Source organism: Haliaeetus albicilla, chromosome 15, assembly GCF_947461875.1.
Source record: "Haliaeetus albicilla chromosome 15, bHalAlb1.1, whole genome shotgun sequence".
Lineage (NCBI taxonomy): Eukaryota > Metazoa > Chordata > Aves > Accipitriformes > Accipitridae > Haliaeetus > Haliaeetus albicilla.
This window is the reverse complement of record NC_091497.1, coordinates 1,956,612-1,983,077: the sequence shown is the minus strand read 5'-3', so window position 1 is coordinate 1,983,077 and position 26,466 is coordinate 1,956,612. Positions and strand designations below refer to the sequence as shown.

At 48.9% G+C, this 26,466-nt stretch overlaps 1 long non-coding RNA gene across 1 annotated transcript in view; it reads right to left on the bottom strand.

The window, feature by feature from the left end:
- Nucleotides 1–26,466, bottom strand: part of LOC138689137 (uncharacterized) — a 597,120-nt gene that overhangs the window by 11,950 nt on the left and 558,704 nt on the right. The window lies entirely within an intron of this gene.

The window sequence follows — 26,466 nt, the reverse complement described above, 5'->3', positions numbered from 1 at the left end:
AGCGGTCAGTGCTCCTGCGCTTCAGGAAGGAAGCACGGCCTTGCTTCCCAGCTCCTCATTTCACCCAAGCCCAGGCAAGGGAAGGCTCCCTGTCCATGCCCTTTCCTCCGAAATCTAAGCCCACCCCAGCAAAAGCAAGCTGTCAGAAGACACAGCTTTTTAAGGAGACCGTCCCTTTTCAGGCAAGTCCCAGGCCTCTACCAGTCCCTCCTCAACAGGCAGGCTGCTGCCCACACTTACGCTTTCAGCTCTTCAACCTTCTCCTCCTTGCCGCTCTTCTGCATCGCTGCCATCCAGTCCTCGTAGAGGTCTGTCACGAGGAGCTTGGCGGGGATGCTTCGGAGGAAGTCCTGCAATGCCAGGGGCTCCAGGTGAGCCTCTGAACACTCCAGGCCAGGCAGGAGCTCTTCCAGCTGCAGGTCAGAAGCGCTCACCTTCAAGATGACGGCCAGCAGCAGCGCAGGCTGGCTGCCCAGGTCGACATCCGCACCGTGGTCCAGGGCCTCCCGCAGCTCACGAAACACTGTCCCGCCGGCAGCTCTTCGGAATATCCCTTCTGTCGACGGTCCTTCCTTGTGCAGGACTGCCAGCATCTCCTGCAGGAGGGGCAGGAGGACAGTTGCTTGGCTGAGAAGCTGCCTTCCAACAGCAGTGACCAAAGCACTGCCCCAGATCCTGCTCCTTCACCCCCGCCAAGGGGGCTGGCACCAGAAGCGTCTTCTGGGGGTGAAGGGCCCAATCCCCCATCCCCGGAACTCCCGGGGACACCCACCTCCCCTCTGGAGCAGCCGGAGGGAGGGCTGGGGACCCCCTGCCCAGGCTGGCTTACCTGGATGGGCTGGGGCAGGGAGCCGTCCTCCCCGCAGAGGGCTGCCAGGGGCTGTCCAAAGAGCGCCCTGCTGCAGCCGGAGCCCGCCTGCCCTGGCGCCTGGGCAGCGGCTGGGGTCCTCCGCAGAGCAAAGGGCCAGGGCAGCCCCATCCTCCTCCTCCTCCTCCTGCTGCTGATGCTGTTCCCTCCTTCTGAATAGGAAAACGGAGCAAGAGCACGTCAATGGGGACAGCCGGGCCAGCACTCCCGGAGCCTGCCCTGCCTGCAGCACGGTGCTCAGCGGTGCGGCAGGATGGGCAGGGAGCCAGCAGCTGGAACCACAGCTCCAGCTCAGCGGCTCCAGCTGGGACGCTCCTGAGAGCCGGCGTGCCACCGGGACAACCTGTCCCAGCCCTTGCCCTGCCCTCCTCCAAGCTGTGGGCAGCAGGAGAGGCTCTGGGTCCCCGCAGAACCACGTCCAGCGGCTGCTGCCCAGCGGGTATCCTTGCTCGTCCAGGTGACGTCCTCCCTTGGGGTGCCGCACCTGCATGGCAACACTCAAGGGACAAGTGAGCACAGCTCAACCATTTGCAGGACAATGCGTTTCTTTCCACAACTCACCTGGTGAGCGGCAAAGTCCCCCAGCTTTGATAGACAGGGCTGTCGGTGGCCCTTGCTTGGGACGATCCTGCAAGAAGCAGGCTGCGCTTAGAGAGCAGCCCCGCAGCAGAAAGGGCCACCGGCAAGCTGCCACCCGGCACCAGTAGCCTAAGCGCGGCAGAGCTGGGACCCTCTGCCCTCCTGGGCTCTCTGCCCCACACGGCAGGTTTCCCCCCAACGCCCCCAGCGAGGATGTGCTGGCATTCCTGGTGGCTCCCCAACCCTCTACGCTCCCCGAGTGGCACCGTGGGACGCTCCCTCCCTCCATCTCTGCCTTACAAGCTCACCCCGCTGGCCGCAGACGCCGGCACAGCCAGAGGCGGGTGAAAGGCAGCCATTCTCACCTCTGCCTGGTCCTCCATCAGCCTCTCCAGGCTCCTGGCGCTGAATGTCCTCCACTGGGCAAGAGAGAAGGAGCGGAGGAAGGTGGGCAGCGATGCCTCTGCTGCTCGGCTGGGGGACCAGGGCTCGGGGACAGAGCCCAGACCGGAGAGACACTCACGGCGTGGCGGCGGCTCAGCTCCTTCTCCAGGGGTCTGAGGGAGGGGAGACGGGTCACGCGGGCTCTCTTTGCTCCTCCTGGTGTCCTGTGCACCGGCAAGGGACAGGGAGAGAGCTGGCTGAGCCCCAAGCTGCCCCTTCTCTCCTGTGAGGCAGCTCTGCCCGAGAGCTGCCCGCAGCCGCAAAGGCACCTCTCCCCAGCTGGGGAGCTGTGTTCCCCCATCCGGCTGTGCCTGGAGCATCCCCCCCGGCTTACCCCAGCAGCGTGCCCACCCACAGCTCCTTCAGTGCCTGGGAGCTGCAGAAAGAGAGGAGAACCAGCGTCAGGCCCCGCTGCCCCCCAGCCCGTGGGGAAGGTAGGACACAGGGGCAGGACGAAGCCCTGCGGGGCAGGACAAAGACGCTGCCCAAGCCCTGGCTCCCCGTGTCCTGCCAGAGCAGCTGCTTTTGCCCTTCTCTTCTGGGGACCCAAAGGGCACCAGGGGATGCAGGACCTGGCAATGCCCCCATCCCTCCCTGCCGGCGTGCTTCCCGCTCCCTGCCCAGGCTCTGCACGCAGGGCAGAGGCCGTTCACAGGATGGCGTGGGCACGGTTGGGAACCTCTCCTGCCCGGCCATGGGACGTGGCACCACGACTCACCCGAAAGCGGCAACGCAGGAGCCGGTGGGCCAGATGAGGATGATGGAGGTCCTCTCCTCATCGCTGCCTTCCTCCTCCTCTTTTTCCTCCCCCGCTGCCTCCTTTCCGCCGCTCAGCACCCACAGCTGGTCCAGGGCCAGGCATAGCTGTGGGCGCAGGGCGGTGCCACGTCTGCAGAGAGGAGAGGCAGGCGGTGAGCTGGAGGTGGCCTCCTGGGGGTCCCCCCGGGCAGAGCCCCGTCCCCCACCTGCCCTTGGGACGGACATCGATGGGTGCATCCAGCACCACGGTCCCGGGGCCTGGGGCTGGTGCTGGGGTGTCCCTGCCCTGGTGCCAGGGCCAGGGATGGGGGAAAGGCAGCTGGGCTCTGAGGGTCTTACTGCAACTTGGCGATCACCACTTCCTCCTGGAGGAGGAGAAGGCGTCTCTCGCTCCTCTTGCGGCCCCGGGTCAGCCGCACGTCCGCGCTCAGCACCGGCTCGGCGTCGGTGAGAGCCTCCCTGCAGAGCAGAGAGCGGCGGGCATGAGAATCAAGGCCCCCGCCACGGGTCCCGGCCGTGCCCGCGTGTCCCCGAGGCACAGGGAGAGCCCACCTGGAGCCGCAGCAGCAGTTGGCCTGGCCCATCCTGCCCGGGAGAGGAGGACCCTCGCCGTGGACCAAGGACGCGGGCCAGTCGGCGACAGCGGGGATGGGAGGCGAGGTGCCGGTGCCGGCGAGGTGCTGCTCGGCCAGATCCTGCCTCCTCCCGGCGCTCCTGCGTGCCAGCACAGCTCCGTGCTGCTGTCTCTGGTGGCTGTGGGCTCCAACGGACCAACATTCTGAGCCCAACGGAAAGTGGGAGGGGCACTGGGGTGAGAGTTCTCTCCAGTATGGCCGTCTCTGCCTGGCACTGGGGAGCTCAGGGCTGGATGGACACAGCAGAGGGGAAGGACCACCTACCTCCAACTGTTGCCAATGCTTTCCCTGCTGCAGCCCAGGATGCACTGAGTCGCCTTTGTCCCAAGGGCACTTTTCTGGCTCTAAATCGGTCAACTTGGTGTCCACCATGAGCCCAGGTGTCTGCCCAGCTGCTTTCCAGCTGGGTGTCCCCCAGCACTTACTGGTGCAAGGGCTTGTTTGTCCCCAGGTCTCCAGGACTTTGCTCTTCCCCTTGGGGAACTACATGAGGTTCCCGTCAGCCCCTTTCTCCAGCCTGTCAAGATCCCCCTGATTGACAGCAGGACCCTCCGGCGCGTGAGCCTCTCCTCCCGGTCGTGTGCCACTAGCTGCAAGCTGCCTGAGGGTCCACTCTGCCCCATCTCCCAGACCAGGGAATGTGAACAGGTCCTGCGTGGTGCAGCGCAGGGGGGCAGACATGCACTTTGATAGGCCATCACTTGTCACAGGAGGTTCAGAAATTTAGGGGGAAAATCCATATTGGTTTGGGTATTATTTACACAATGCTTCCCCTTTGTATGCCTACAAGCTCTTAAAAGGTGTTCAAAATGTCTCCTTTTTCATTTGAATGTCACAGCTCTTCACAGTGCTGATGTTGCGTGTAACATTGGATCGGGTTGTACTCTCGCATAGAGCGTTAGGTAGTATGTAGCCTAGATTATTAGGTAGAAGATAGCAGATTATCTGCATTAATTGCGCTAACACCAACGACAGGAGCTTGCATCTAGCTCTTGAGCCAAAGGATAAAAATCCAAGGTGTCTATTGAACTCAGTGGGCTATTGATCAGCAGACTGAATTCACCATGTTCAAAAAAGAAAAGGTACGTGAGAAAGGCGTATTCCATCTTGACTGCTACAATGCCTGTTTTGGTAGGTATGAAGATATATTATCCATGCCCCTCCCGCCACCCCCTTCCAAAAAAAAAAGGACTAGAGAAAAAAGATTCAACTGCTAGAGCAATGGGGCTTTTAATAGCCAAGTAAATTTCCCTAGATCATTCCCATTCAATGAGCCACTTTGTCTGACATTCTGTCTCTACTTGGTACCAACAGAAGCCTCTACCTGTGCCATGCTATGGAAGATGTAGAATTCCTCTCTGATCCAGAACTTTCCACCTACAAGCAAAACCGTGGTGAAGTTTTCCTCCACCTCAACCACTCCCTGGTGCCTCTTCCCCAGGGAAAGTCTTTCCTCTCTCACTCTGTGCTCATAGCTGGTCACGGGCAATGCAAGCCCCAAGCCTCAGCCACCGTCCGAGGCCACCAACCCCCTTTAGCCATAAGCAAGCTCTCAAACTCCTTTGCAGCTGCAGGAGAAGCGTTGTTAATAGAAATGGATGCACACGGCACAGTCTATTCCACAATAGCCACAGCGGTTAAAAGCTTTCCGTGTCCTGGATTGGTGGTTTTCAGGACCAGCTCCTGGGTGCCGTTGCATGAGGCTAGCGATAGCTTTATTTCATGCAGGTAATTCAGGCTTAATCCTTTGTCCCCACAGGCCCAGCAGCACAGAAAGTCACCGTGGGCTGTGTTTGAGCAGCCTGTTCCACTGGACTGGTGGCAAATGGCTGCATCCCTGCTCTTCTGTTGTCCGCGTAGGGTCCTGGTCAATACAACAAGCTGTTTTCCCTGGAAATGACCATCGTGGCTAAAGACAGACTCCTCCTTGTGGACGCCAGCCAAGCTGTGGGAACGTCTCTGGCACACATGCTGTGCCAGCTTGCAATCCCCAAGAGACTGGGACTGAGGCAGGTCCAACAGGAAGAAAATTTGCAATTGTTACTGAAAGAGGGGAGCGACCACCGGCACTGAAGAGCCATTTGTACCCTGCCGAAAGCCACAGGGAAATGCAATGTGTGGTGAGCTTAGGCAGGAAGACTCCTGTCCGAGGAGCAGCACGCTTGGTTATTAAGGCTTTATCACACTTGGGTGATAAGGCTTTATCCTTGGCTTTCCCGCCGTGCTGACCGCTGTGGCTGCTGCCTGTTCTTTCCTGCCATGCTGGCTGCACCCACCTGTGGGGCTGTCCTTGGGAAGGGCACCAGAGCCGAGAAAGCCCCTGGGAGAGGGGCGGGGAGAAGCTCTTCTCCAGACAGTTGCCAGAAGCTCTCCAGAGCATCCCTTTTCCAGCCCATGAGATGCTCTGTGTGACAAGGGAAGGTGCTCATCGGTCCAGTGGATGAGGCCCTGCAGGGCTCCCATCAGGGTCCTTTGACCTACCCATCTTCCAGCCCCCACTCCAGGGGCTGGGGGTCTCACGAAGGGCAGAGCCCTGTCCCCCACCTGCCGTTGGGACAGACATCGGTGCATCCAGCCATTAAAACCTGCCGAGGCCAGCTAACTAGGAAAAAGAGATGAGCCACACTGCGCATGCCCAAAGGGCGGACGCTATGTCAAGGATAACATAAATAAGTATATGATTAGAACAATATAAGCTTGCCTTGCTGTAGGTAACGGTATGCACGATAGGCAGAACCATCCCCCGTGCATCCAGCGCTGCAATAAAGAATGCCTGCTTTCTAAAACTCCAAAATCGAGCCTCAGAGAGTTTCTTCGACCGGCTTTTTCGGTTACGCACCCCTACCTCTGACTGGCAGGACAGAAGAGAAGATCACTCGGGCACCTGTCCCTTTCACTCCTGCCCCCAAGACTCTCAAGTCCTGCTTGACCTTACCCAGGTTTTGCTCTACCGTGTCCTGGTGCCCGCATGGAAAAGGAGCAGGGGAAAGCGCTCTGTGCTTCGAAACAGCGGGCCAGCCTCCCCGTGACATCCCGGAGCACTCCTGGGCGGTCAGCACCACGGGGCCCTCCTATTTCTTCTGGCAAAGTCTCAGCTCCTCCTCTCTTGCTCGCTCCTCCTCCCCCATCCACGTGCTCCTTTTCTAGGTGGTGGAAAGCATATTCTGCTTTCCCTGACTCCCACACGGCCCCTTGGTTTCCAGCAGGCTTCCCACCAGTGCCTCTGCAAGCCTGTTCTTAAGTGCAACCGAAAGGAGAATTTTCTTTTTATTATTCCCACACCTCAGAGGCAATTCTGCTTTCACTGAACTGAATGGAAATTTGTGAGTAAAGAGGATGTTTCGATTTGTCTGCAGTGCCACAGTAGAGTTCACAGGGCCCTGCCCAAATTCAATAAATGTCAGCTTTGTGTTGTGGTTTTCACTGGAGTGACAGCTACTGAATTGGAGAAGACCCATGGGAGAAAATAAACTGATGACAGAAGTTTTGAACGATGGGCTTGGGAACCACAGATGTGTGTGCTTATGGAGTACCTCTCTTTCAATCTCCTGAGAGGATTTTTTCCTCTCATAACTTGAGGAGGATGGAAATCTTTTCGGTCTGGTGGATTTCAGATTTTTAACTTCACTTTCTACTGCGTTGCGAAAAAAATGCACGCAGTCTTACCATTTACATCCCACGGTGTTACCCGCTGGTCAGAAACGTCTGAGGCTTTCACATCTATTCCGTACCTCTGCTAACACTCTGCCAGTCTTGATCTGGTCAGATGAGAGCAGCTACTGCGAATAACGTTCTTGACTTCCCCATCTCCTCACTCTGGTTTTCCTCTGTTTCTCAGGCATATGCTTTCTCGAGACTGCATATGAGGGTGAGAGATTACTAGAGTCCTTCCCTATTCCTAAAGGCACCTGAAAATTCTGTTAGGAGTCACTTGCTGTAAGATTATCTCCTGAAGTCATCGCAGAAATATCTAAGATTTTGTAGAAATTCTTTTGAGGCTCAGGAAGGTATGATTCTTTTCTTATGCTCAGTTTCACAAAAGTCTCTGTAGCCTTGGTCTCATCTTCTTTAATGCTCCGTTTGAGGATTAGTGGTTCTCCCAAGCAGGGTGCCCTGCTGTTGAATTAGCCAGGCACAGCACAGAACCCTTGGTCTGGCCACGGTGAATACTTTTTTGGATAGGCTCAGATGAGCATGGTGAGTTTATGTTGTTTCAAGGATTTGCTGCAACATCTGTGCCTTTTTTGACCCAATACTGCAAGCTGTTTAAAGCCATACACTTCCCCCCCGCCCCGCTCCAATGAACCTGTCTGAGACTCTGTAGAGCACAGGATTATTGCACTATAATATAAGGTATTAAGACAGCAGCCAAGCAGTCTTCCTTGCTGGAATACCTACCTAGCCTTCCTACCACGATAATATTGTTTCATAATGTGTGTACTGGAATGAAAATGCTCATAAATGCAACGTGAATATTTGCTAACTGCAGGTATTTTTACAGTGCTGATCCCTCTCATATCGAGGCAGATGTAACGATAGTCACCCGTGTACTTCTATGAGCCTGTGCAATGTTTAGTTTCTTAATGGACTGGAGAGTGATTTCTGATGATGATTCATGCCTTATCAGAAAGGGAAGAAGTGGATGTGGAAATGGCAGGAGAGACTGGGAGCTTAAGTTTATAAATCATGGTAGCATCTGACAGTTCATCCAGTCTCAGCGGAAACTGTTTGGGAACAGCGCTAAGCACTGGGTCTCGCTGAACGGTCAAGAGTCGGGTGGGAGAAGGCACCGTGGCTTTATTCAGATCTTCCCTTCAGTTGACTCAAGTAAGAGTGGATGAAAACCCTCTTGCAAAGAAGCACTTTTGCATCTTCCTCCAGACTTTGAGGGGTTTTGCCTTTTTATTTATACTAATGTACAGTCTTTAAAATATTTTCCCCTGGAAAAGTATATTAATCTATGTGTTCCTTACTTATCGAAGTGTGTTAACATTAACTATTAGATAAAGAAGCTCTGTTGTATCAGAACCACTAGAGGAATATTGTTACAGAACTGTATGGAAGTGGTGGTATAATTTAACTATGATTGCTCAGACAATCGTAGCAGGTTATTTTTATCAAAAGAATTGGTGCTGACTTGGAGTTGCTAACACTTATGGAAGCTCATTTTATGAAGCATAAAAGCATGGGTAAAACAAGTGTGTTAAAGGGGATGGTCGGATGGGATTCAATGTGAGCCTTACATGCCAGGGGAGATTTCATAAATCAGACAACCAAGCAGATGGCTTCCTTGTGAACTGGTATGCGTCTGGGATTAATTTAGGGACTAATGCCATTGGGATTAACTTCGGGACTAATGCCATTGCACAGTTGTGGCCTGATGGTACATTTCCCTTAAAGACATTTTTAAATAGGAAGCTGAGGATTCAACTCAATTTGTACAAGTTCCTGTTTCCTCCGAGAAATACTAAGTTTTTGCTGTAAAACTAAAAGATGCCCAAGCTGAAAGAGCCTTAGCTTTCAAACAAAACCAGTGCTTTCCATGGGAAACACCCACAAACTCTTTAAAGATGTTTTTGGAGAGCCCTTCACACATCCTCCGCAAAACTACTCCTTTTTCTTCCTGAACAGCTCTATTGGCAGTGCAATTACTTCACCTGCCAAAACACCATTCTGAAATGCAACTGCTGAACTGCTGTGCAACTTTGGACAACAAATCTTTAATTTACTTTCTGTCAAATTCCAACAAAGTGGGAAAAACTGTTTCTTTTTCTCTTTTCACATTCTGAATGAGAGTAGCATAGTTCAGCTGGAAGGAACCTACAAGTCCCTACTAGTCCTCCTGCCTGACCGCTTCATGGCTGACCAAAAGTTCAAGCATGGTATTAAGGGCATTGTCCCAATGCCTCTTCAACACTGACGGGCTGAGCGGCCCCTGAGCCCCCACCCCCAGGGACGCCTCTTGCGTGAGATTCGAACGCTCGGCTGTACCGAGCGCTTCCCCGGGAAACTTGGAATTCTTTAGAGCTCTTGTCTTTCATCATTTCATGCGCTTGTAGGCGACTGTATTGCCACCTGCACGTGCTTTGCAGACAGTCTATTTATCACGGGCAATCCAAAAGAACCTCTCCTGTTGCTTTAATAAGCTGCGCTGCTCATTCACCTAGTCGTGATAGTTCGTTAGCGCAACCAAACTCCCTAAGTCTGGTCATTCTCGTGCATTGAGCGCGGCTAAGCTGAGAGTGCAGTAGGCTATTAAGCGCATCCGTCATCGTGATAGTTCAGCACATGGAACGCGACCGCCCTTAGAGCGTCGAATTGGGCATCACTCAGAAATTAAACCCAGCCGCCCCCAGCCCCTCTGACACCCGAGGATAAGTTGGAACGCAAGGCGGTTTATTTTCTGCCAAACTTCTGGACTCGGTAACGCAACACAGCCCCCGGGGCCGGCGCCCCAAAGGCCTTCCTCCGAAGGATGCTGGGCCGAGGGGCAGCGCTGCGCACGGGGGGGGGGGGCCCCTCACACCCCCCCGTGTCGCAGTGCCACCACCCGCCAACGCAGCAGTCACAATGCCCCGGGGCACTATAAAAGGGGCAGCCTCCCCTGTCCCACCCCCAGTCTGCCTGGCAGGCGCCCCAGACACATCCGAGACGAAGTCCGCCAGGAGCCGCTGGAATTAGTTGGAGGGGGCCGAGGGAGGACGACCGGAGGCTGCACCAGGCTGCTGGAGACCAGAAGAACCACCAAGCCCTGCAGGTGCCTGAGGCCCTCAGGCCTTTTTGGATGGAGAGCTGTGGCAAGACCAAGGGAACGCCTTCTTGAGGAGCACTGCAGAGCTCGCCGTCCTCACTCCCTGCGGAACCAGTGGCAGCAGCCGTAAGAAGTGAGATGCAGAGATGTTGCCGGGGTCCCAGTGCCTTGGAGCACCCGCTGGTGGCCCGAAGGCGCGGGAAGGATTCTTGCCCCCAGGGTCGATCAGGCCGCGGGCGTTTGGCCACTCTCGGAAGCCCCCTGAGGTGGCTCCAGGTTGAGCGAGAACAGGGCTCGGGCATCTTCTGGGAGGCGTGACCAGCCTGTGGGACCAGGAGGCAGGTCTTGCTCACGTGCTCAGGGAATAGCCGATCGCCAGCTCTGGGGTCAGGAAGGAATTTTCCCCCGGGGCAGATTGGCACTGGGCCCCGGGGGTTTTTTGCCTTCCTCTGCAGCACTGAGCAGGACCACTTGTCAGGGCTCCTCCGGTCCGTCATGGCTAGGTTACTGCCTGCTGCTCGTGCACCACGAAGATGGCCTCTCGTGCCCTGCAGCTGGGGGGAGGAAGGCTTTTTTCCCCCCACGGTGGGCCAGCAAGTGTCCCCGGGGGTTTTTGCCTTCCTCTGCAGCACTGAGCAGGGCCCCTCGCCAGGGCTCCTTTGGGCCGTTGTGGCTAGGTGCCCGCTGCTCGTGCTCCACGAAGGTGGCCCTCGTGCCCTGCATCCGGGGGGAGGAACCTTTCGGACTCCCACGGCGGGCTCCAAGGGATGCTCCCGGGGGGTTGCTTCTTCTCCTCTGTAGCACTGAGCACAGCCCCTTGTCAGGCCTCCTCTGGGCCCTTTCGCCTAGCTCCCTGCCTGCTGCTCTTGCACCTCCAAGGCACCCCTCGTGCCCTGGCTCTCTCGGGCTCTCTTGCCCAGTGCAAGTCTGGAGCGGGAGCGAGCTCTGCTCTTCCCTTAGCTCCATTTCCCCAGGGCTTCTGGCTTGGGCAAAACAGCCTGTGCTTGGAAGGGCTCCAGGCTCGCTGCCCCATCAGGAGCCGCCACTTTTCACCTCTCCCTGCACGCAAATCAAGCGCAGGGCCGGCACGAGAGCGCCTTTCGTGCATCGTTGGCCAAGAAGCACAGCGGCGGAGCAAGTTGCCGAGTGCAAAAATACGCTTTTCACCTGTCATACTTTGGAAAATACCCCACGGTACCACACACCTCGCCGTAGTACACTAAGATGTTATGCAGCTGTTCCAGAATTAAATTGCGTACCATAAAAGCTGATGTAGAAAGTATTACCACGTTGCAGAAGGTAAGTAAGCATAGATTAAGCTTCTTCTCTTTAGCTTGAAAAACTAGGCAAGTTAGAGATCTGGACTCCTAAAAGTAATCAAAACCTTGGCAGATGTATTAACAAATATAAAGCTCAGTGTTTTAAAGAAAATACAAAGAGTCTGCTTTAGTTCAAGCTCTGCTAAAATTACCTGATGGATAGGTGCCTAACATGCATCCTGTGCCAGACGCTCTGTATGCACAGAGACCTTTCTTATACACTTTCTTAATTACCTGCATTGCTTATCAGTATTCACTCGTTCATATACACATAGTCATTTCAAGCAACTTATCTTAGTAGGGCTATTTTCATCACAGCTTGCTTTGAATACCGTCTCATTTTGGCAACATCAACTGGTCAACCCTTAGGTATACATATGATTCCCACAGGTACCCGCACATACAGAATCTGGCATTTGTGAGACAATGCCTGTGCAAAGGCTAACGAGGTGGGGAAAACAGTCTCATTTGGTGCATCCAGGATGGGTGCTGCATCCTCTATCCACAGCGTAGACAAACACAGGACTAAGATTCACGCCATACAGTGAATTTACTGGGTGAGAAGGGAGAAAGTGGAAGAGGATTTGCCTTCTGAAACTGGACAATACTCTTCTCAAGAGCAAGAGCTGCCGCTTTTATTAACTGTTTTCAAAAATCTGCAGCTAAGAGGACTCCTTTGAGCTGAGTACTTAACAGTCCTTCTCCACTTGTACATACTTGACAAATACAAGTGTATTTGTCACACCCTTAGGGTGTGTTTGGGCTTGATGGGGGTTTTGTTTGTTTTTCCAGAAGAAATTACCAGGAAGTAGTAGATGTCAACAGCTCTTCAAGTATGCGTGTGTGTTTCTGCATGGTTTGTAGCCCTGCCTCCAAAGGAAAAACACATGCACACAGTTTAGCTTTGAAAATACTTACTTCACACTGTACTGATGGCTTTTTTTCCTTCTGAATCTCAGTTTGTAATTGTTGGAAGCAAGTTTTCTACTCATAAACTTAGCTGAGCTATTGGAAAAACCTGCTGTATATTATCTTTATACTGCTATCCACCAGCATGGAACTTGCTGTCCTGTAACTACATACCTCAGATTATAAAATACATAGGCATGTGTTCATTTCAAATGATCAGTTATTCATTTCATAGCTGAAGAAACATATCTCAACGTGAGAAAACAAGTATACACCTACTCACTCAACTGCAAGTTGTAAGCTTCACTGCAACACACCTTACAGTTTTAGTTTCTTTCCAGAGGTGAAGATGACAACAGAAAGACTAGAGTCCAATGCTGTTTTCACCTACCCTGAGTGTTATTTCAAGTTTTTGCTCTGTGATTACTACCAAAATTACGCAGTGATATGGCTTGAAAGGCTGGCCATCTTTCACACATTCTGGAGACTGTGAGGTTTTGTACATGAATGTCCTGGCTTCAGGTGGGATAGAGTTAATTTTTACAGGAACCTGGGAGGTGGGGGGCATACCAGGGGCAGCTGACCTCAACTACCCAAGGAGCTATTCCATACCATGGGACATCATGCTCAGTATATAAATGGCGAGCAGGCTGGGGGGAGCTCTCTCGACTTTCGGTGGGGGAAGTGGTGGAGCGTCGGGTTCCGGGTGGTGAGCAGTTCCACTGTGCATCACTCTTTTTGTATATTCTTTCATTAGTACCGTTGTTGTCGTTGTGACTTTTTGTGTGTGTGTGTGTGTCATCCCAGTAAACTGCCATTGTCTCAACCCTCGAGGTTCCGGTTTGGTTTGTTTTTTTTTCCTTTTCTCTCCTTCGTCTCCCCGCTATCCCACCGGAGGGGGGCGGGAGGAGTGAGCGAGTGGCTGCATGGTCCTTTGTTACCCGCTGGGCTGAAACCACGACAATGAATAATAGAGAAATGGGAATCAGCACAGGTAGATCAGCGATTTGTCTATGTCACACGTACAACAGTGTTAAGAGGTTAATTTGCAATTTGTTTCATTTTTATCCTTACATCTCCACCACTGGTAAGCCAGTTGGGCGAGATCCTTCATTTCTGTAATTCCAACTGTTTTACACTGTACTCAATATTTCCATCTCTAAACATGGGCCCACTCAAAACAAACAACTGATTTCAGGTTTTAAAAACACTTTTTCAGTTTTAAAACTTCTCTAAGTTTTACAGCAGTCCAGTTGTAAGTGCAACTCCAAAACATCCCTCGCCTGTAAATCCGCCAGTCTGATGCTCATTTACATCACAGGTCTTTCACCAAGCACAATGTTCCTGAGGTGGGTACAATGCAGTATGTGCCAGCGTAGACTCTTTTCCATTACCAGGGAAGGTAAAAAGATGCTTTAATATCACTGAAAATTCAGGCTGGATGGAAAAACGCACAAGTAGGAAATGCTGATTTCAAAAATGCCAAGGCACATCCTTTCATTGCCCACATGGAAAACCCATAGACCAGGTATGGCTATGGAGATCTCTTCCTCCACCCCACTATTGCCTAAAAGGACAACGGGCAGATTTTTCACACTGCTTGGGACTCACAAAGATCTATAATTTGGTATTATATTTCTGCATGCAGCCTCTGCATCATGTGGGAGCAAAGAAATGCTCCTGCTGCCTTGCAGCCCTGCCACTCCACAACTCCCAGGACACCTCAGAGCTCTGCACATCCACATCGGTTCTCCTTGGGTGGACATTCCCAGAGGAATTATGCTGCTGCGAGCATGCAAAGGCACGTAATCCAAGCCACTTGAAGGAGACACAAAACAATTGTACATTTTCTCCTTAATACACAGTCCCTCTGGACACAGAAGTCACAGACTCTCTCTGCTTGGCAGCACGCGGGATAACTGCGCATCAGTCACATCCTACATTTTCTCCGTGTTGTTTCTTTCTTTTGCAGCACTTGCAGATATCCACTGGGGAATATGGTAATCCCAAAACACTGCTGCCTCCATGCTACACTGTTTCACCATTCATCAACATTAGCTGTGTTCATGCATGATAAAGTACTGGCTTATTTGTACAGGAAGGAAAGACAAATTAGGAAGTTTGTGTACTAACATTTCATCTGCCCTGGCTTTGACACACCACACCCTGTCCTGATCTAGAACCGCGGTACCAAAAAAAAGCTATGCAAAAATTACACGCACTCTCTGCTGCTAGTCCACTTTCTTTTCCCCATGATCAAATCCCTTTTCAGAGGTATGAGAAGACAAGCAATGTAGAAAGCACCTGGAAGGTTACCTTACTGCTGTTCCAGCAAATTATATGGCTGGCTGCCTCTGGAAAACGTTTGGGGAGCTGCATCAATATGCAAAGAACCTCAAAAGGAGGGAATTTTTGACTGCTCTAATTGTCACTCTGTCCTGAAATTGAGACCTCCAGCACAGCAAAGACCTCTGACACCAAACAAAATCAGCAATGAACAACAACTAAGATGGTTTCCCACACAAACCTCAGTCCTGCCCTTGGCAAACTGCAGGTAATTTGCTTAGAGAAGACATTTTCTTAAGCTGTCAACTGGGCAACAAAATTGTCATCAAGGAAAAAACAAATGCAACAGCATCGCCATGCAGATGAGAAAAAGAGAGCACTACATTGTCTCTAAGAGAAGAACCAAGAGAGGCGCTATAGACTAGGTTCATTCAGTAAAATCAGATAACAGCATCTGAGTTCTCCTTTATCAGCCTGATACGCACCTACTTACTCCTAACTTACAGTGGACAGAGTAAATATGGTTTAAGAATTACTTGTTCTCAAATTTCACTTATATTCTTGAAAGTACAGGACTTTGGGCATAAATCTGCCACACAGGACATACCTATTTCCCCTCTGCATTCAATCTAAAAGCAGCCTTTATTGAAATGATCATAAATTACACATTGACATCTGGCAGCCTTTGTTAAAAACAGAAACCTACCACAGCCTCATCACAGCTCTCTATTGCCATCTCCCCATTTCTGTAGCTAAACACACCCAGTGTGGCAAAGCAGCTGCATCATTTACTGTTCATTAAGAGGTAGAAATGATGCAGCAGGTGCATGTCAGGTTTTGTCCATTACTTCACAATTACTTGTTCTGAATATTTAACCCACATTTTAGGAGGTGGAATGAGAACCATTTATCTAAATCAGAATGATTCACCTGAGGAATATTTTCCCCTCCTGCACCTCTTTTATACACCCCCCCCCAACCTCATAAACTATTACATTCTCCTGGATCACCTTATTAGTACTCATCTATTAATAGCAGACTCCACAAACTCCTCACTCAATTAATATTGCTCAGCCAAACATCCCATGCTTGAAAGGTCTCAGGATGACTATGGAAACGAAACCTCTCTGTTGCAGGAACTAACAACCTTGAAAGATACCTTAACGAGGCCAAGAAGATCTCCTCAAGTGTATTAAAAAAAAAAAAAATAATTGTGCTAACTCGTCCAAATGCTTGCATGAATTTGGACCAGTTTCTGTCAAACTTCCCCTTGTTCTTGTGTGCCTAGGAGTCACTCTTAGATTTTAACCCAGCCACCTTTGCACACAGGATTTGTTCAGAATTGTAAGTTGCCGTTAAAATGCAGAAAAACCTTGAAAGCTAAAGTTATTTCCATTTCCTATACAGACTGGTACGCTTGTAGAAAAAGCTCCACTGTCCAGAAGGCTGTTGACCACAGCCTTCGTTTGCAGCTTGAACTACAGCCAATCCAGATCACTGAAGGCGAGGACAAACACTCTGAATTTGACTCACAACATCATAAAAAGTCAGGGTAGTAAGTCAAGCACATGCCAAATAATTTACTTTTTACATATATGACTTCACTCTCCACAAGGATGAATCAGCTCAGCAGCAATCTCTTACTAGTGGCAAAATACAAGACTAATACATAGCAGTAGGTATCTTGCAAGTGCCACCAAAATGTGAAACACAAATATAGGCAACTTGCTGTATACAACTGATCACAGGCTCTGGCATCTGAATAACAGGAAGGTGAGCTGGAAGCTCTATGTGTTACACCACCCGCACAATTCTCCCACCAACAGGGCTCCTTCTCTTGCCTGAGAACAGTAAATTCACACTGGGCTACTGCAAAACTATTGCCAACAATTGAAATGAGAAAAGGTTGTGGTATTTAATTAGGAATTTAAAAAAATGCCATCCATGAAATATAAACTGACAGGACTTAATTCTTTCTGTCTCAGTGTTGTTCATTGAACCCTTCTTTACTTTCTTGAATAATAGCTATGACGAATTTTGGGAAGGGTGCAGAGAGGATTACTTAAAGTACAGCGAGGGCTGTGTCCCGTGCCAGAAGCTTTACAAGAAAAAAAAAAAAAAAAAAGAAAAAAGAAAAGAGAACTGTGGCAAATGGAAAGAATGACAACTTCAAATCTGCAAGCGCATAAGCGATCAACAAATGCTGGTTGATAGCCTAACGTGGCGAGTAAAGCAATCACAGTACGCCTGCTTCTGCCATGACAAGGGCCAAATGAGAGAACAACCATCAGCCAGGTGTCATGGGCAAGCCATCACTTCTGCACAAAATTAAAGTACAGTGGAAACAGGCTGAAGAAAGAGAAATACACAGAATGACAGTGTGGAAAGATGCCCCTCTGCCTTACTTCAGATGGTCATCTAGAGGAAGGGAAGGAAGAAAACAACAGCTATTCTATTCACGATTTCCTGCTGCTGCATGAGTGCCTGAACTGGGGCATGATAACATCTTCTTCCACCCAGGTGTGCTAGAAAGGCAATGCTGCACACATCAGTTACTGAATTAAATTAAATAGATGCAAGTAATAAGTTCATAAACTGATCTCTAAATCACTGCTATTTTTGTGGATAGGCAAGGTCAGAGTCTCCGTCCCTGTACTTCGTTTCATCTACAGGCTTGGAGTCCATTTGACTCTCACTTAAAAGTTATTCCTGATTTCACTCTTGAACTGAACAACGGGGAAACAAAAACGGACTTCTTGCATCCCTAGCCCCATGGTTACTTGCAACAAATGATAAAAGGATGGTCACAGTGCACGTTTTTAGGGTTTTATCTGCCATTTGACAACACTTCCAGTTACCCACTGGTCAGATAAACACTAACATTAGACACTGCGTAGAGGTCTGCCTTATCAGAGCTATCGCTCCTCTGTCACTGGGTCTTCTTGTCCACAGCTTTTGTAGAGCCACAGCAAAACAGCCCTCTTCTCTCCCGTTGCATATACATAATGGGCAGCTACACTCATCAGCTAGTCACAGACCTGTGGCACATGAAAGAGGAGCTGGGCATGACCTTCAGCATCAAAATCACCCGCCTCCATGCTCAGAGCGGTGTGGCAGCCCGCCGCCCTCAGTGAGGAGCGAGGCTCTGCAAGCCAACACAGAGAGAGGGGAATGCGCTGCCTCCTATCATGGACGCTACCCTCACACCGTCATCAGTTTTCATTGTGATTCTCCTGTAGCAGCATGAACTACTCCTATCAAAGAGGTAATGACAACAACAAAACTTTTGAAACCAACTTCCTGTATTCTACACGAGAGTGAAAAATACGTGCTTTCCTCCAAACGATGCTGCTTGGGTTTTTTTCTTCCTCCTTCTTTTTTCCCCCTTTTGCTTAGTATTCAGCTGTGGGTTTTGCATCTCCTCAGAGATGAGCACAACATAGCGGGTTCCTCACTGGACCTGTTCATGACAAACTTCACTGCCAGTTTCTAATGCTTCTTCTAGCAGCTAAGTTTTGTCCCTCAGTATGGTTTCAGGCTTCCCACCTGGCTGAGTTGTTGCAGTGTGTTCATAGGTCTCAACCTACGATACTGCCCTGCAAGGAGCAAAATTCCCACTTGCTGACACTAGAGAGGAAACTTGCAGTCTGTGACAGGCCACAAATCCTCCTCTCCTATCAGGGTAAAAAAAAGCAGGTACTTGGTACCACACGCCCTGCTTTTCCAACGTATGCCACCTTTTTCAGGCTTCTCACAGACAGAGCACTTGAAGAAGGAAGACAATCCGGGACTGAGTTATCCTGCAGCACCACCAGCATCTCTCAGCAGGATCCTGGCCTGACATTCATGAAATGCTCCAGGGCTCTCCCTACCTACACATGCACACACACAGAAAACCATCCATCTACTCTCATTCCTCATTTTCCTTTCCGTGGCATTCCCATTTTTGCTGTCAAAAACTAGGTATCCCAAGGAGAGCGTTGCAAGGAAGGTCCTTGGCAAAGCTGGTTCCTTACACGACTGTTTGGTAAGGACTATGACAAACCACTAAACAGGCATGTAAAAACCATAAAGCACATGATTCTGAAAATCATGCATTACCATTTTTCTATGCAATTTTTTCATGCTGCTTTGCAGTGTACATTTTCATATTGTGTTTTAACAGTGAGATTGATTTAATTGGCAATTGTTTATCTGCTATTGCTAGTCTCCTACTTTATTACTATTTTTACAGGCATCAAAAAATTCTGATGAAAATGTTTTCAAGTTGAAAGAACATCCACAATAGAAGAAAGTTCCAAAATCACCTAAGAAATTTCCAAGGTTTACTTTCTTCCTCAGGAATACAACAAAATAATTATGATTTTCATTGCAATTTCATTTAACTGAAGTCTGTTTTCTACCTTGTGAAATGGGAAATAAATACACCATTATTCTCTGTGTTAACATACTACTTCCAATTAGCTGTACCTTTATATTAAGTTTAGCTACGAGACACTTACTTGCATGCTTCTAAATATACAGTTGGGTTATTTCATTTTATAATCCATGCTGCCTGGAAACTACAGAGCCAGAACTTTTTTCTTTTTTTTTCGTAAAGAAGAGTTTCATTTTAAGAATATATGACCAAGAAGAATGAAGCTGAGAAGAAGAAATTTCAGGAAATAGGTATAAAATGAACTCAGCGATCCTCTCTCAACTCTCCATTGGTTCTATTGAGACGATCTTCTCAAAGCCGCTTTGCAGGCTAAGTTGGCCATATGTCCACACTGCCTAGGCTGCAGCAAGGCACCAGCCTTTGTTCAACAAGCAGTAACGCCTTGAAAATAGTGGGCTTTTGATGCACTTTCCAGTCGGCACTCATATGTAGTTTGGATGCATCTTCTGGACGCAAGCCACCTGAAGCATCACTAGTCAATGTACACCTGGAGAAGAGGCATAGCCCAAAACACTGTAGTTACATGGCCAGGTCAGCACGATGCTATAGCCAGTGTGGCCCAGAAAACTAGAGGCAACGATGCCTCACCGTAACCAGTCATGATGTCATCTCAACACGGGCACCAAGCAAGGAGGTTGCTGATCAGGTAACTGCCACTGGGCTTCACAAGACTAAACTAACACCTGGGTCTTGACTGCTTACAAGTTTGGGCCATACAAAAGCCCTAAAACATGCAGAAATCGTAGACTTGATCAGCAACACTAGCATAAATGGAATGCTTATGGCAGTCATCCCAGGAAAATGCTAAGTGCCACACAAATGGACACTATCCTCCAGTAGATGCCACACAACAGGGAACCTGTGGACATGCCCAGCCCAGCCAAGGATGGCCTTCTGTCAGAAAGCGACTGTTAGGTTCATCGCTAAGTCGAGGACAAGCCAGATGGCTGTAGTTTCACACACCTGCACGCTCCAGTGCTGACATTGAACAGGCTGGTGCCAAGCGAGGAAAGCCACAAGGTAATGCGAGTTTAGTGCAGGCAGAGGATGATGACCACCACCCTCTCCTCCTGGACTGGGCAGCTCATCCCAGACCTGGCACTACTCCAGACTTTCCGCCAGCTCAGTTAGCCCACAGCCCAGTCCTGCAAATCCAGTCCTACCAAGGGCTGCTGGTGTCACTCTGCCAGAAACAGCCTGAGGTGACAGGCCTTGGTTCAGTAAGAATCGCAAAAAAAAACCAAACCCAAAAACAAAATCACACAAAATCCCACACACAACATAAAACTGGCACAGGAGCTAGACCCCCCCTGCATGTGAACTAGCTGGTTATCCACGACCACGAGGAGGTCACCGCAGGTCACCTCAGCTCTCTTACCTGCAGCTCTGGCTGTCCCTCACAAAACAGCTGAACCCCTCCTGCCTTTCCTGTCTTGTTAGTAACATCCCACTGAAAAATAATCCCTCCGTGGTCACCGGAGAACAGCCAAGGAGGACACGGGGCAGAGCCACTTACAAAGGTAACAAACAGTGAGGTGGCCCTGGGGTCCGCATCGTTACAGAGAAGTCAAGTATGGCACAAATGCTCGCCAAGACTAGGCAGACCGTAGTCAGGTGCTGTGGAATAGCAAGGATCCCTCGCAGCACTCAGCCTTTCTCTACTGGGGATGTCAAACAGCATGAACATGGTGCAGTTGTCTAGCCACAGCTACAGCCATGGGGACTGACTCTAAAAATTGCACATACTTGGCCCTCAAAAGCCAGCATTTTGTCTCAGAGTTCAACAAAGCCAGTGTTTATCTCAATGGGGTCACATAGCAAACCTGTTTCTTTCACCTCCTCTCCAGAAAATATCTCCTGTTCAAAAAAAAAAAAAAAAAAAGACACAGATGGTCGCTGTTCATGCTACCCATCTGAAATTTTGAGTCAAGTTAGCTTTTGGTGCTTTGTTTCTATCACCAGAGTCCTTGAAATTCCCACAGAAGTATGAAGGCACTCAGAAGAGAACAGAGAACTGGTTGATTGATTACCTTGCTCTCCATCTGAATTGCACTCCATTAGCTAATGCCATTCAGCTTGTGACATCTTAGTTGCCTTAGGCATATACTGGTACAGCCCTGCTAAAGGCAGGTACTCTGATAAAACTGCACGGATAAAACTGGCAGAGAATCTGGTCTCCCATCTGAGGCCACGCCTGGGCCAACAAAACCAAACAAAAATAGAGACTTTTAGAAGCCAGCTACTGAAAGGATTTAACAGGTAGTTCCCAAGAAAGTGTCTGTGGACAGAGGAGTGTCATTAAGATGACTTCACCTTTGACAAGACAAAGGAAAAGTAGAGTCACATTTTGCATATCAATAGACACACAAATTCAGCAATTGAAAGATTAATGAGAGAACAGGCTTATTTGCTTTCCTATCACTTTGTCTTATCTCAGGGCTGGAGGAAATACACTAGAAAATTTCCCATGTAGTATTTTAGGCCAAGTTCTCTGTTGACATCGACATTAGTAGAGAGTACTGGTTAAAAATAGATGCCACCTTAGTCTAGTATCTCTGCAAAGATCAAAATTTAAGCCGTATTTTTTAAGACCTAGAGAAAGCTCAGCAGGACCCCCAGAAATGCTTCTGCAGAAACAACAAGCAGCAACCTCTGCGACCAGGCTTCGATTCAAAACAGATCAAAGCACTTGGCTGACCCTGGAAATGAACTAATGCTTTCTAAGGCTACAGATAATCTCACTAAGACCATTACCCAACCCACAATGAACTGATAAAAAAAAGTTTTCACTGCTTCTCTATGGAAGTTGTCTCTGTCATTTGCACTTCCCCTCCCTCCTTAGAGGAAACTTCTTCAGACAAATTTAAATTACACTTGCGGACCTGTATTAGTATCTCGTCACATGAGTTTCTTCTTTCCTATCATCTGAGCTGTGAACTCAGTGCCACTTTTTTTTTGAGGACTGGGAGATGAAGCTTGCCTTTTAATAAACTTCTCTATGCAACACTCAACTCACAAAACACTCCGTTTACAGAGGAAAAAAAACTTAAAATATGTTATCCTGGTTGGTCTCAAACACAGATGGGGAAACGCTCCAGAGAAAAATCCCAGCTGTCAATCTGCACTGCAGACCTCTACTTCATACTGATGTTAGAGGGAGTTCCACCCAGCAGATGTGTACCGACAACGCAACAAAAATCTGCAACGCAGACAACAGATCCGCAATGCAGATCAGACGCTAGGATTTTACTCACAGGGTGATAATTCAGCTTCGCTGTGCCCACTACAGAATCACAGAAATGCTGAGGCTGGAGGGGGCCTCTGGAGATCATCTAGTCCAACCCCTTGCTCAAAGCAGCGTCAGCTACAGCAGGTTGCTCAGGACTCTGTCCCATCATGTTCTGAATATCTCCAAGGATGGAGATTCCACAACTTCTCTGGACAACCTCTGCCAGTGTCTGACTACCCCTCACAGTAAAAAAAAAAACCTAAAACAAACAAAAAAATCCAACCCAAAAACCATTTAAGAAAAAAAAAAAAAAAGAGCTGCTTCTTATGTTTGAATGGTATTTCCTGAATTTCCATTTTTGCCCTCTGCCTCTTGTCCTGTCACTGGGCACTACCGAGAAGAGCCTGGCCCCATCTTGTGTGCTCCCTTCCGTCAGGTATTTACATTGATAAGCTTCCCCCAAGCCTTCTTGCCTCCAGGCTGAACAGTCCCAGCTCTCCTGGCCTCCCCTTCTATGTCACATGCTCCAGTCTCTTCATCTTCTTCATGGTGCTTTGCTGGACTCTTTCCAGCATGCCCCTGTCTCTCTTGCACTGCGGAATCCAGAACTGGACCCAGCACTCCACATGTGGCCTCACCAGTGCTGAGCAGAGCAGAAGATGGACCTGCTGGTGATGCTGTTCCTAATGCCACCCAGGATGCTGTTGGCCGACGCCTTTGCTGCAAGGTCACGTTGCCGGCTCATGGTCCAAGTTGTTGTCCACCAGGACCCCAAGCTTCTTCTCAGCAAAGCTGCTTTCCAGTCAGTCAGCCCCCAGCACATACTGGGGCATGGGGCTTTTCCCTGCCGCGGAGCAGGACTTTGTGCCTCCCCTTGCTGAACTGCATGAGGTTCCTGTCAGCCCAGTTCTCCAGCCTGTGGAGGTCCCTCTGGATGGCAACACGCCCACCAGGTCTACCAACCACACCCCCTCTTTTGGGGGGGGTGGGGGGTGGCGGGTGTGGGTGTTCATCTACAAACTTGCTGAGGGTGCGCTGTGCCCCATCATCCAGGTCATTAATGTTAAACAGCACAAACCACAGTTGTATAGGCCATAACACAGCCATGCTGGGGCACGGGCGACCGGAGCAGAAACCGATCTGCGTAAAATAGATTGAATCAATTTCTGCTATTATAAAATTTTCATTCATTATTGTACCGCTGCTTCAAAAAGAATGACATATAGAAGATGACAAATCTGAGTTTAACCTCAATTCAGAAAAAAATGAAATGAGTTTGGAAAAAAGAGAGCAATACAGCTGATATTCTGCTGCAGCACAAAACTAAGGAGCCTGTATTCTGTTGATACCAACCAGCAGTTTTTGTAAGAAATTAAGACAGTTTTGCTAGCAGAAGAGCCGATATATCAGGATAACACAATTATTTATATTATATAACAAATTATAAAGCAGAAAAGCACTAAGCACTTTTTTTTTTTCTGAGAACTAATGCAATGAGCAAACACGCAAAGCCCAATTAAAGGCCATACTGATTCCAAGTCTGCAAGCTTCACGGAGTTTTTGCGAAAGCCAGTGGGCATTCCACAGATGGGAATTTGCTGTATCTAGCCCAGACCACTTTGATTAACACATCATTCAACAGCATCGCTCATGATTCAGCAAAAACACTCTGCCAAGTTTAGCAGATTTCTAACATTAATCAACAAAGAGGCACGTTTCAGTGCACGAGCACTGTTTTGAAATACCAAGCCACACACTCACCTGCAGTAAATCAGTATAACTCCACAGAAGTCAACTGAGTTTTATGCCAATTTACACCAATTTTGGCCCACCCCATTTACACTACTACACTCTCTCTTTCTTTTACTCAAGTACTGCAGACGTTGCAGGTAATCCCATTATAAGCAACTTTAAAACTATTTAGGAAGCGAAGAAACTCTCACAAGGAGGTACAGTGCCAGAAGAGGAATCCAACTTTCTCAACATCTTCAGAATGAATCTGAGTATTACTTTATTATGAGTAATACTGTTTGGAATTAGGGCAGACTTAATTGTAACTGCTACAAGCAGCCGGTAGGATAACAAGCATCTTTTTGATTCAGGAGCAGATACTACTGGTGACAATTACATGACAAAAATCAGTCTTGAGGTTCCAAGTACTGGAAAGAGAAATGTTACCTTCTTCTTAGAAACTCCAACACTCACACTGATCTAAATGCTGCTTGCGCACATCATTTAAGAGGAAGCAAAAGAAGCTTCTGAGAGTTTTCCTTTTTACACGAAATGCTCTTCAGGAGCTCTCATTTAAAAGAAACACAACTTCAGGTCTAGCCCTTTCTCAGCTGAGCTGAGAGAAAAGTTGCTCTGACAAGGAACTGCAAGAGCTCACATGAAAGAAGAGACAGATCAAAGCTACATACATAACAGAAGGAAGCCCTGGGCACAAATGGGGACCCAAAGCCCACATTCCTGGGTCAATTGCCACACCTCAGAATAAAGGCCTTTCCACCAAAAGAAGATACAAGATTGCTCTTTGCCAGAGAGTACTGGTGCTGCACTGACAGCAAATTTAAACTACAGGCCTGGTTTCAAAACAACCGGAGTCAATTTCTAAACTTTAGATCAATTTATAAAGTTCACGTGGAAACCAGCTGACACATGATAGCTTTAGCAGTCTTGCTGTCAACACTTCAGTAGATTCAGATCCAAAAATTATTACAACTACAAATAAATGTCCCAATCTGCAAGCTACAGACACAGTGGCTCTGACATCAGCAAGTGCTGAGCACTCAGATGGATAGTGTGATCATTTCCAAATGAGACCTTTCTATTACATAAAACAGTTTCTAGAAATTGCCAGTTGGCAGCCTAACAGGCAAAAACCAGACAAAGAACAGCCATTAGCAAGTTAGGTGGGTAAGGGGTGTCGACAGTTCACGGCAGCTTACCTAGACCTTGCTATCTATCTGCAAAGGCACTGCTAGGCTGGACTTCAGAATTTCTGGCAAAAGAATCTCCAGCAAAATACAGCAGTTACCAAAAATCATTCTGCATGGGGAGGCAAACCAGACAAAACCTTCATCAGAAAGCACAGGGTCAAAAGAGAGATACACAGAGCAGGGAGTGCAAACAGGGGACTCCAAGCAACCCATAGCTGGTAGTCATAGCATTCCTGGGGGAATCAACAATTCAGTCCATTGGATGCATGACACCTGCAACAGGCATGGGCATTTCCAGTGTGTCCCAGGTAAATGTTTAGCATAGATTCTCTCTTGGGTTTCATCAAAAAAACAAATCTCAAATTGATATTTCAATGCATAAATGGCTAGCGTTTTCCCAAGACGGAACACAGTTTTCTCTCCAGATCTGATTGTCATACTCAATTAATTGGAGCTAAGTATCCCTTTTTCCTCCTCCTTCAAAGCTCTTCACACGAAGAAGAAACGCAGGACGTTAGCAAAGATCAAGCTCTTATCCATCAGCCTTAAGATTATTTTGGGTAATTGCATGATTGCTATTGTTGCTATTCCCTTCAAAATATTCCTGAACTCTTACTTGCAGGTTTTGTGGTCTCAAAACCAAACCAAATCTGTCCTTGATTGGATTGGACGTGGAGAATGTTTTACCACATCCTTTAGGAAAGCATCACAGTACAACGTACCACGTAACTTCATTGCCATCAGCCAGCCATTTAAAAGCAGATGAAACTGTACAGGAATTTCCTTTGGAGTGCCTTGTTAATGCTTCTTGCTTATGCAAATTAAAGAACTCAAAGCTTCAGCAATTCATCAAAGACACTTAGCTCAGCTCATCACACTCTCTCTGACTGCCAAGAGTAAGAAAGCCACTATCCCATTTTCTCATTGGGAATCAAATATACACCACGACAGCCTTAATTCAATAACAGGATGAGCAACTTATGGACCACAGGACACGCACAGAGTGCCAGGACAATAAATCTCTTCCAGAGCCCGCATTCCCCTCCTCCCAAGTGCCCTTCAAGGGCAAGCTGCAGGCTGGAGGAATAGGCCAGGTGGCCACCAGCCCCTTTCCAGGGCTATTTTGCCTGAAAACCCAGCTGCTCCTCCCCATTAGGTGACACGCCAGGACAGTCAGTTCACATCAGGAAACCCTCGACCTCTGCATGTGCACAGAAGGACCACGCTGGGTGTCACCACATGCCAAGAGGCCAGGGGGGCATGGCATAGAATTCACTTAATCTACCCAAATAAGATACGTGGGCCACTCC